We start from the raw sequence: 10,523 nt of genomic DNA, 5'->3' as shown, positions 1-10,523 counted from the left end.
GGCAATCGACACTGGACTGGCTGGAGGAACAAGCATGGCAAACAACACTGGACTGGCTGGAGGAACACGCATGGTAAACGACACTAGAATGGCTGGAGGAACAAGTATGGCAAACGACAATGGACTGGCTGGAGGAACACGCACGGCAAATGACACTGGACTGGAGAAGCGACAAAGAGCTGGAAATGTAAAAGATCAAGAAGCAAGGAAAAGATTTGGTGAAAGAAAATATTTAAAGGAGGCAACAGTGATCGTGAGTACAGAGAATGTGATTGGTGTGAGAGGAGAGGATATAATTAAAGCAATCTCAGAAAAAATTGGAAGTGGAAAGGTGTTGGCTGTAAGACCCAGACAAGGCAAAGAATATGAACTGACATTGGAACAGGAAGAAATGTGTGACATTTTAATCAATGGATTGACAATAAAGGGAGTGGACTGTGAAGTAAAAAAACTGCAAAATAAAGATTACGTTGTTTCCTTCATGCACCTGCCTGTCTACCTGGAGGATAAGGAAATTGTAAACAAATTGGAAGGATGGGGGGTTTCCCCCATATCTAAAATCAAAAGAAGGTGCTATCCGGACACTGACATCGAAGACGGCACAAGGTTTGTAAAGGTGAGGTTCCCCAAAGAAGTGGCATCACTCCCTTACAGCACTAAGATTGAAACAGCTGAAGGCCCCCAGTACTTTAGGGTGATGCACAGCCACCAGGTGAAGACTTGTAGGCTGTGCATGAGCCCAGAACATCTACTGAAAGAGTGCCCAGAATTCAAGTGCCATAAATGTTTGGAAAGGGGACATTTTGCATGAGACTGCAATGCTGTCAGGTGTCCGGATTGCCAAGAAATTTTAAATAAATGTGAATGCTGGATGGAGGGGGTGGTAGGTGGAAGGAAAGAACAGGTGGACAGACAGGTGCATGAAGAAAACAATGATGAAGGACATTGTGATGAAAGACATGAAGAAGACAAATTACAACCAAAGGAAACAGAGGAAGGAACAAACAACAGACAGGAAGGAGAAGGAGAAAAAGAAAAAGAAAATAACAATGAACAAATAAGAGAAGAGGACACACAAATTACACCGATGGACATATCTTCAATTCATGGACAAAAAGGAAAAGAACAAGACAAAGAAAATGATAACGAAGGAGAAATTAGTATGGAGGAGGATGAGAAGGAAAAGGCGGAGAGGGGAAAAATACGAAGAAGATCGCTAAAGGTAAAGCCAAATATAGAAAGTTCAAGAAAAAAAGTGAAATGTTTAAATAGGTTTGAGGTGTTAAAGGAATTGGAGGAGAAAGACTGAGAATGATGGGTTTTAGATATTTATTATTTTTCTTTTTAATGGTTTTAAGTGTTGTGACTTTTAATGCAAGAGGACTTTTGAACTTAAAGAAATTTGAAAATATAAAAGAAAAATGTAAAAGAGAAGACATTATTGTACTACAGGAAACAAACTGGAGAGAAAATGTAATGAATGAATATAAAAAGAGATGGGGAGGAGGGATTTTGTACAATAATGGAGATGGGAGGTTTGGGAGAGGTGTGGCTTTTTTAATGAAGGATGATGTTTTTAAAGCAAGTCAAATTTTATACAAAGATACGATGGGTAAATGTATGGTTGTAGAGACAAAACATGAAGGAAGGGAATTGATTTTAGTAAATGTACATGCACCAACGGAGGAGAAGGAAAAGAAAGAGTTTTTTTATGTTTTAAGTAGTTTTGTAAAGAAGTATAAAGAAATAATAATGATGGGGGATTTTAATACGGTTTTTAGTAAACAAGACATGGCAGATGGAATGGTTTTTAAAACTGACAAAGGGAGAAAAGAATTAAAAGCTTTAATGGCAGAAAATAATATGATAGATGTGTGGAGAGAAAGAAATGAAAAGAAAAAAGAGTTTTCAAGAAGGCAAATAGTGGGGCAGTTTGTGTGTGAAACAAGAATTGATTTTATTTTATGTACAAGAAATGTGGAGAATTTTATAGAAAATATTAAGTATGAAGAAACAAGTTTTAGCGATCACAAGTTCTTATTTTTTAAATTGGATTGGAATAAAGTGCAAAGAGGGCCAGGAATATGGGTTTTAAATACAAAAATGTTAGAAAATGAAGACTATGTATTAAAGGTTAAAGAAATTATAGAAAAAGAAAAGGAAAATGAAATGTATGAAGAAGATAAGAGAATTTGGTGGGAGAATGTAAAGTTTTTAATAAAAAAATTCTCAATTAAGTATTGTAGCATAATACGCAAATGCAAAAGATACAACGAAAAAAAAATAAAGGAATGTTTGGAAGCGGAATTGAATAAAGAAAATAAAGATATACAAAAGATAAAGGAAATGGATGAAAAACTGAAGGAAATAGAGGAAAAAGAATATGAGGGGGCGAGGTTAAGGAGCAAAGCTAAATATACTGTGGAGGGAGAAAAGTGCACAAAGTTTTCTTTTGATTTGGAAAAAAAGAGAGGGAAAGCTGAAACAATAAAACAGGTAAGAGGGAAAAATGGGGAAGTTGTAGAGGGGAATGAAAAGATTTTAGAAGAAATAAAGAATTTTTATGAAGATCTTTTTAGTGCCAGGGGTGTAGAAGAAAACGAAAAAATTGAATTGTTGAATCGAATAAAAGTAAAAGTGAGTAAGGAAGATAAAAAAGAATGCGATCAAAAAATTGGTGAAGAAGAGATTGAAAGAGCAATACAGCAGCTGAATAAACAGAAAAGTCCAGGAATAGATGGTTTGGGAAGTGAATTTTATATATGTTTTAAAGAGATTTTAACCAAGATTTTAAAGGAAGTTTTTAGTGAGATTTTTGAAAAAGAAGAAGTTAATGAAAGAATGGGGATGGGGATAACAAAACTGATATATAAAAGGAAAGGAGAAAAGGTAGATTTAAAAAACTATAGGCCGATCACAATGCTTAACACAGATTTTAAGATTTTATCAAAGGTTTTAGCAAACAGGTTAAAGGAAGTAATGCCAAGTATAATCGAAACAAACCAAGCATACGGAGTAAAAGGAAGGGATATAGCGGATATAACAATGAGTATAAGAGACACAATATGGTATATGAAAGAACTAAATGAAGATGGTTACATAATTAGTCTAGATTTTGAAAAAGCATTTGATCGGGTTGAACACGAGTATTTATTTGATGTTTTAAAGAAATTTGGTTTTGGGGGAGATTTTATCAAATATATTGAGATTTTATATAAGGGCGCTTTAACGAGAATAAAGTGTAATGGGTTTTTAACAGAATGTTTTAAAATCACAAGATCGATAAGACAGGGTTGTCCGCTTTCGGCATTATTATATTCACTTGTATCGGAACCGTTAGGATTGGCCATAAAACAAAAAGAAGGAATAATTGGAATTGAAATTGAGGAAAATAATGCTGAGGGAAAGGTTTTTCAATATGCTGATGACACAACGATAATAGTAAAAGGAAAGGAGAGCATCAAAGAAGTTATGAATGTTGTAGAGGAATATTGTAAAGGATCTGGGAGTAAAGTAAATGAAGAAAAGACGGTATATATGAGATTTGGTAAAGCAATGGTTTTAAAGGATAGTTTTAATTTTAAGGAAGTGGAAGAAATTAGGATTTTAGGAATTTTAATGGGTAAAAATGAGATGAAAGTAAGAGATGAAATGTGGGTGGAACTAGTAACAGGAATAGAGAGAAGGTTAAATTTTTGGAAATTAAGAACTTTAAACTTAAAAGGGAAGGTTTTAGTATTGAATGTTTTAATGGTGTCTAAGCTATGGAATGTTTTATATGTGTCGCATATGCCAATGTGGACAGAAAAGAGGTTGAAGAAATGTTTTCTTGACTTTTTATGGGAGGGGAAGCCAGCAAGAATAGCTTTTAATACGATTTTAGGGGCGGTAGAGAAGGGGGGTTTAGGTTTAATAGATGTGGAACAGAGGAAAAATAGTTTGAGAGTGAAAGTAGTGAAGAAATACCTACAAGATGAGGACAAACCAGAGTGGAAAAAGACGATGAAATATTTTTTAAACAAATGTGGGGATCTTAACATGGGGGATGGAATTTTATGGATGAAAAAGAAGAATTGGATGACAGAAAATTTACCAGAGTTTTATAGAGAAATTTTAAGTGCTTGGGGAAAATTTTTAGATAAAGTTGAGTTTGATCCACATGGGAGAGAACACATTTTAAATCAACCTCTGTTCTTAAACCAAAACATTTTAAAACAAGACAAAGGGATTTTTTTAAAGAAATGGATGGAAGTGGGGATAACAAGAGTGAGAGATGTATTGTATGAATTTAAAGAAGGTTTTTTACCGACACAATTTATTATAGATGCAATGGAGGAGGCAAAAGAGGATTACAGTGAACAAGACATAAAAAATAAATATGAAATCATTAAAAGCGCAATACCCAAAGAGTGGATTAAAAGAATAGAATGTATGGAAGAAGAGCCAAAAGAGAAATGTATTTACGTGAAATTAGGGGAAAAACTGTATGATTTTAAGGAATGTACTCTGAAAATGATTTATTGTTCTTTTAGAGATGGTGTTTTTAAAGAGCCTATTGCAAATGGATACTGGATGCAGAAATTCAAAGATTTAAAAAAAGAGTATATATGGAGAAACATGACAGGGAAGTGTGTGGAAACTAAATTGGGATGTTTGGAGTATTTTATAAGGCATAAAGTGGTTTTTACTGAGATTATTTTAAATAAAATAGGAAGGGAAGAAAATGCTCTGTGTAAAGTGTGCCAGGAAAAGGAAGAGGGGATTTTACATATGTTTTTATATTGTAGAGAACTGGAGGAGTTTTTAAGAAAATGTAAATGTTTAATTAAAGATGTGACTGAAGACTGGGATGAAAATGTAATGGAATGGAACAGAGTGGTGATGTTTGGTTGGGAAAAAAAGTGTCAAAACAAAAATTTTATTAATCTGTGTGTAATGCTAATGAAAAGTGCAATATGGGAGAGAAGAACTGTGGCTAAAAAGGAAATCATTGTGTTGGATGTTTGGACTGTGTTTAAAAGGAAAACCGAATTATATATTGAAAGGCTGTATGTGTATTTTAAAGGTGTAAATATGTTGGATTATTTTTATGATGTTTTTACCCCAAAAGTTTATTGTGTTTTAAATGATTCAATGTGGAAGCTGCCAGGAAGTGAAGGACATTTTTAAATTATCTATGTAAAGGAAAGATGTGTAATGTAGAGATGTGTATAGAAGAAATGCTGTATTTTCTATTGCTTGTGTTTAATCTATTGTACTTTATTTGAAATTTCTTTAATAAAAAAAAAAAAAAAAAAAAAAAAACTTTGCCCGATCTCGTCTGATCTCGGAAGCTAAGCAGGTTTGGGCCTGGTTAGTACTTGGATGGGAGACCGCCTGGGAATACCAGGTGCTGTAAGCATTTAGGTTTCCTTCTCTACTTATATAATGCACTGGTGAAAAAAAAAAAAAAAAAAAGGCTATGCCCGATCTCGTCTGATCTCGGAAGCTAAGCAGGTTTGGGCCTGGTTAGTACTTGGATGGGAGACCGCCTGGGAATACCAGGTGCTGTAAGCTTTTGGGTTTCCTTCCCTACTTATATAAAGCACTGGCGATTATAGTGGCTGATCTTTAAATAGCCCTCTCTTTGCAGCCTCCTTCGCTTATGGCCATACCATCCTGGCTATGCCTGATCTCAACTGATCTCCAAATCTAAGCAGGTTTGGGCCAGGTTAGTACTTTTGGATTTTTTCAGTAATTATCTAATAGGCCTGGTTAGTACTTTTGGAAATTTTCACTAATTGTCCAATAATCTTGCAAAAAAAAAAAAAAAAAGAGTCAATGCCCGATCTCAGAATGTAAGCAGGTTTGGGCCAGGTTAGTACTTTTGGATTTTTTCAGTAATTATCTAATAGGCCTGGTTAGTACTTTTGGGAATACCAGGTGCTGTAAGCTTTTGGGTTTCCTTCCCTACTTATATAATGCACTGGCGATTATAGTGGCTGATCTTTAAATAGCCTTCAGTTTGCAGCCTCCTTCGCTTACGGCCATACCAACCTGGCTATGCCCGATCTCGTCTGATCTCGGAAGCTAAGAAGGTTTGGGCCTGGTTAGTACTTGGATGGGAGACCGCCTGGGAATACCAGGTGCTGTAAGCTTTTGGGTTTCCTTCCCTACTTATATAAAGCACTGGCGATTATAGTGGCTGATCTTTAAATAGCCCTCTCTTTGCAGCCTCCTTCGCTTATGGCCATACCATCCTGGCTATGCCCGATCTCAACTGATCTCCAACTGTAAGCAGGTTTGGGCCAGGTTAGTACTTTTGGATTTTTTCAGTAATTATCTAATAGGCCTGGTTAGTACTTTTGGAAATTTTCACTAATTGTCCAATAATCTTGCAAAAAAAAAAAAAAAAGAGTCAATGCCCGATCTCAGAATGTAAGCAGGTTTGGGCCAGGTTAGTACTTTTGGATTTTTTCAGTAATTATCTAATAGGCCTGGTTAGTACTTTTAGAAATTTTCACTTATTGTCCAATAATCTTGCAAAAAAAAAAAAAAAGAGTCAATGCCCGATCTCAGAATGTAAGCAGGTTCGGGCCGGGTTAGTACTTTTGGATTTTTTCAGTAATTATCTAATAGGCCTGGTTAGTACTTTTGGAAAAATTCACTAATTGTCTAATAATCTTGTAAAAAAACAAAAAAGAGTCAATGCCCGATCTCAGAATGTAAGCAGGTTTGGGCCAGGTTAGTACTTTTTGATTTTTTCAGTAATTATATAATAGGCCTGGTTAGTACTTTTGGGAATACCAGGTGCTGTAAGCTTTTGGGTTTCCTTCCCTACTTATATAATGCACTGGCGATTATAGTGGCTGATCTTTAAATAGCCCTCTCTTTGCAGCCTCCTTCGCTTACGGCCATACCAACCTGGCTATGCCCGATCTCGTCTGATCTCGGAAGCTAAGCAGGTTTGGGCCTGGTTAGTACTTGGATGGGAGACCGCCTGGGAATACCAGGTGCTGTAAGCTTTTGGGTTTCCTTCCCTACTTATATAAAGCACTGGCGATTATAGTGGCTGATCTTTAAATAGCCCTCTCTTTGCAGCCTCCTTCGCTTACGGCCATACCAACCTGGCTATGCCCGATCTCGTCTGATCTCGGAAGCTAAGCAGGTTTGGGCCTGGTTAGTACTTTTGGATTTTTTCAGTAATTATCTAATAGGCCTGGTTAGTACTTTTGGAAATGTTCACTAATTGTCCAATAATCTTGCAAAAAAAAAAAAAAAAAAAGAGTCAATGCCCGATCTCGGAATGTAAGCAGGTTTGGGCCAGGTTAGTACTTTTGGATTTTTTCAATAATTATCTAATAGGCCTGGTTAGTACTTTTAGAAATTTTCACTTATTGTCCAATAATCTTGCAAAAAAAAAAAAGAGTCAATGCCCGATCTCAGAATGTAAGCAGGTTTGGGCCGGGTTAGTAATTTTGGAATTTTTCAATATTTATCTAATAGGCCTGGTTAGTACTTTAGGAAATTTTCACTAATTGTCCAATAATCTTGCAAAAAAAAAAAAAAAAGAGTCAATGCCCGATCTCAGAATGTAAGCAGGTTTGGGCCAGGTTAGTACTTTTGGATTTTTTCAGTAATTATCTAATAGGCCTGGTTAGTACTTTAGGAAATTTTCACTAATTGTCCAATAATCTTGCAAAAAGAAAAAAAAAAGAGTCAATGCCCGATCTCAGAATGTAAGCAGGTTTGGGCCAGGTTAGTACTTTTGGATTATTTCAGTAATTATCTAATAGGCCTGGTTAGTACTTTTGGGAATACCAGGTGCTGTAAGCTTTTGGGTTTCCTTCCCTACTTATATAATGCACTGGCGATTATAGTGGCTGATCTTTAAATAGCCCTCTCTTTGCAGCCTCCTTCGCTTACGGCCATACCATCCTGGCTATGCCCAATCTCAACTGATCTCCAAATCTAAGCAGGTTTGGGCGAGGTTAGTACTTTTGGATTTTTCAGTAATTATCTAATAGGCCTGGTTAGTACTTTAGGAAATTTTCACTAATTGTCCAATAATCTTGCAAAAAAAAAAAAGAGTCTATGCCGGATCTCAGAATGTAAGCAGGTTTGGGCCAGGTTAGTATTTTTGGATTTTTTCAGTAATTATCTAATAGGCCTGGTTAGTACTTTTGGATTTTTTCTGTAAATATCTAATAGGCCTGGTTAGTACTTTAGGAAATTTTCACTAATTGTCCAATAATCTTGCAAAAAAAAAAAAAAAAAAAAGAGTCAATGCCCGATCTCAGAATGTAAGCAGGTTTGGGCCAGGTTAGTACTTTTGGATTTTTTCAGTAATTATCTAATAGGCCTGGTTAGTACTTTTTGAAATTTTCACTTATTGTCCAATAATCTTGCAAAAAAAAGAAAAAAGAGTCAATGCCCGATCTCAGAATGTAAGCAGGTTTGGGCCAGGTTAGTACTTTTGGATTTTTTCAGTAATTATCTAATAGGCCTGGTTAGTACTTTTTGAAATTTTCACTTATTGTCCAATAATCTTGCAAAAAAAAGAAAAAAGAGTCAATGCCCGATCTCAGAATGTAAGCAGGTTTGGGCCAGGTTAGTACTTTTGGATTTTTTCAGTAATTATCTAATAGGCCTGGTTAGTACTTTTGGAAATTTTCACTAATTGTCAAATAATCTTGCAAAAAAAAAAAACAAAGAGTCAATGCCCGACCTCAGAATGTTAGCAGGTTTGGGCCAGGTTAGTACTTTTGGATTTTTTCAGTAAATATCTAATAGGCCTGGTTAGTACTTTTGGAAAAATTCACTAATTGTCCAATAATCTTGTAAAAAAACAATAAAGAGTCAATGCCCGATCTCAGAATGTAAGCAGGTTTGGGCCAGGTTAGTACTTTTGGATTTTTTCAGTAATTATCTAATAGGCCTGGTTAACTTTAGGAAATTTTTACTAATTGTCCAATTATCTTGCAAATAAAAAAAAAAAAAAAGAGTCAATGCCCGATCTCAGAATGTAAGCAGGTTTGGGCCAGGTTAGTACTTTTGGATTATTTCAGTAATTATCTAATAGGCCTGGTTAGTACTTTTGGGAATACCAGGTGCTGTAAGCTTTTGGGTTTCCTTCCCTACTTATATAATGCACTGGCGATTATAGTGGCTGATCTTTAAATAGCCCTCTCTTTGCAGCCTTCTTCGCTTACGGCCATACCAACCTGGCTATGCCTGATCTCGTCTGATCTCGGAAGCTAAGCAGGTTTGGGCCTGGTTAGTACTTGGATGGGAGACCGCCTGGGAATACCAGTTGCTGTAAGCTTTTGGGTTTCCTTCCCTACTTATATAAAGCACTGGCGATTATAGTGGCTGATCTTTAAATAGCCCTCTCTTTGCAGCCTCCTTCGCTTACGGCCATACCAACCTGGCTATGCCCGATCTCGTCTGATCTCGGAAGCTAAGCAGGTTTAGGCCTGGTTAGTACTTTTGGATTTTTTCAGTAATTATCTAATAGGCCTGGTTAGTACTTTTGGAAATGTTCACTAATTGTCCAATAATCTTGCAAAAAAAAAAAAAAAAAAAAGAGTCAATGCCCGATCTCGGAATGTAAGCAGGTTTGGGCCAGGTTAGTACTTTTGGATTTTTTCAATAATTATCTAATAGGCCTGGTTAGTACTTTCGGAAATTTTCACTTATTGTCCAATAATCTTGCAAAAAAAAAAAAAAGAGTCAATGCCCGATCTCAGAATGTAAGCAGGTTTGGACCGGGTTAGTACTTTGAATTTTTTCAGTAATTATCTAATAGGCCTGGTTAGTACTTTAGGAAATTTTCACTAATTGTCCAATAATCTTGCAAAAAAAAAAAAAAAGAGTCAATGCCCGATCTCAGAATGTAAGCAGGTTTGGGCCAGGTTAGTACTTTTGGATTTTTTCAGTAATTATCTAATAGGCCTGGTTAGTACTTTAGGAAATTTTCACTAATTGTCCAATAATCTTGTAAAAAAACAAAAAAAGAGTCAATGCCCGATCTCAGAATGTAAGCAGGTTTGGGCCAGGTTAGTACTTTTGGATTTTTTCAGTAATTATCTAATAGGCCTGGTTAGTACTTTAGGAAATTTTCACTAATTGTCCAATAATCTTGCAAAAAAAAAAAAAAGAGTCAATGCCCGATCTCAGAATGTAAGCAGGTTTGGGCCAGGTTAGTACTTTTGGATTTTTTCAGTAATTATCTAATAGGCCTGGTTAGTACTTTAGGAAATTTTCACTAATTGTCCAATAATCTTGTAAAAAAACAAAAAAGAGTCAATGCCCGATCTCAGAATGTAAGCAGGTTTGGGGCAGGTTAGTACTTTTGGATTTTTTCAGTAATTATCTAATAGGCCTGGTTAGTACTTTTGGGAATACCAGGTGCTGTAAGCTTTTGGGTTTCCTTCCCTACTTATATAATGCACTGGCGATTATAGTGGCTGATCTTTAAATAGCCCTCTCTTTGCAGCCTCCTTCGCTTACGGCCATACCATCCTGGCTATGCCCGATCTCAA

General features: G+C 35.9%; 3 non-coding genes across 3 annotated transcripts; all 3 read left to right on the top strand.

Annotated features, from left to right (window-relative positions):
* The first annotated feature begins 6,018 nt into the window (after positions 1 to 6,018).
* LOC132149914 (5S ribosomal RNA) lies at positions 6,019 to 6,137 on the top strand. The gene has a single exon (XR_009435170.1). It is a non-coding gene; the product is annotated as a 5S ribosomal RNA (ribosomal RNA).
* Positions 6,138 to 6,885: 748 nt separating this feature from the next.
* On the top strand, positions 6,886 to 7,004 carry LOC132150215 (5S ribosomal RNA). The gene has a single exon (XR_009435455.1). It is a non-coding gene; the product is annotated as a 5S ribosomal RNA (ribosomal RNA).
* A 2,181-nt stretch (positions 7,005 to 9,185) lies between these two features.
* LOC132150373 (5S ribosomal RNA) lies at positions 9,186 to 9,304 on the top strand. Its single transcript, XR_009435608.1, has one exon. It is a non-coding gene; the product is annotated as a 5S ribosomal RNA (ribosomal RNA).
* Positions 9,305 to 10,523: the final 1,219 nt, after the last annotated feature.

This window comes from Carassius carassius, chromosome 9, assembly GCF_963082965.1.
Source record: "Carassius carassius chromosome 9, fCarCar2.1, whole genome shotgun sequence".
Classification (NCBI taxonomy): Eukaryota; Metazoa; Chordata; class Actinopteri; order Cypriniformes; family Cyprinidae; genus Carassius; species Carassius carassius.
This window is presented reverse-complemented; position numbering and strand designations above follow the sequence as displayed.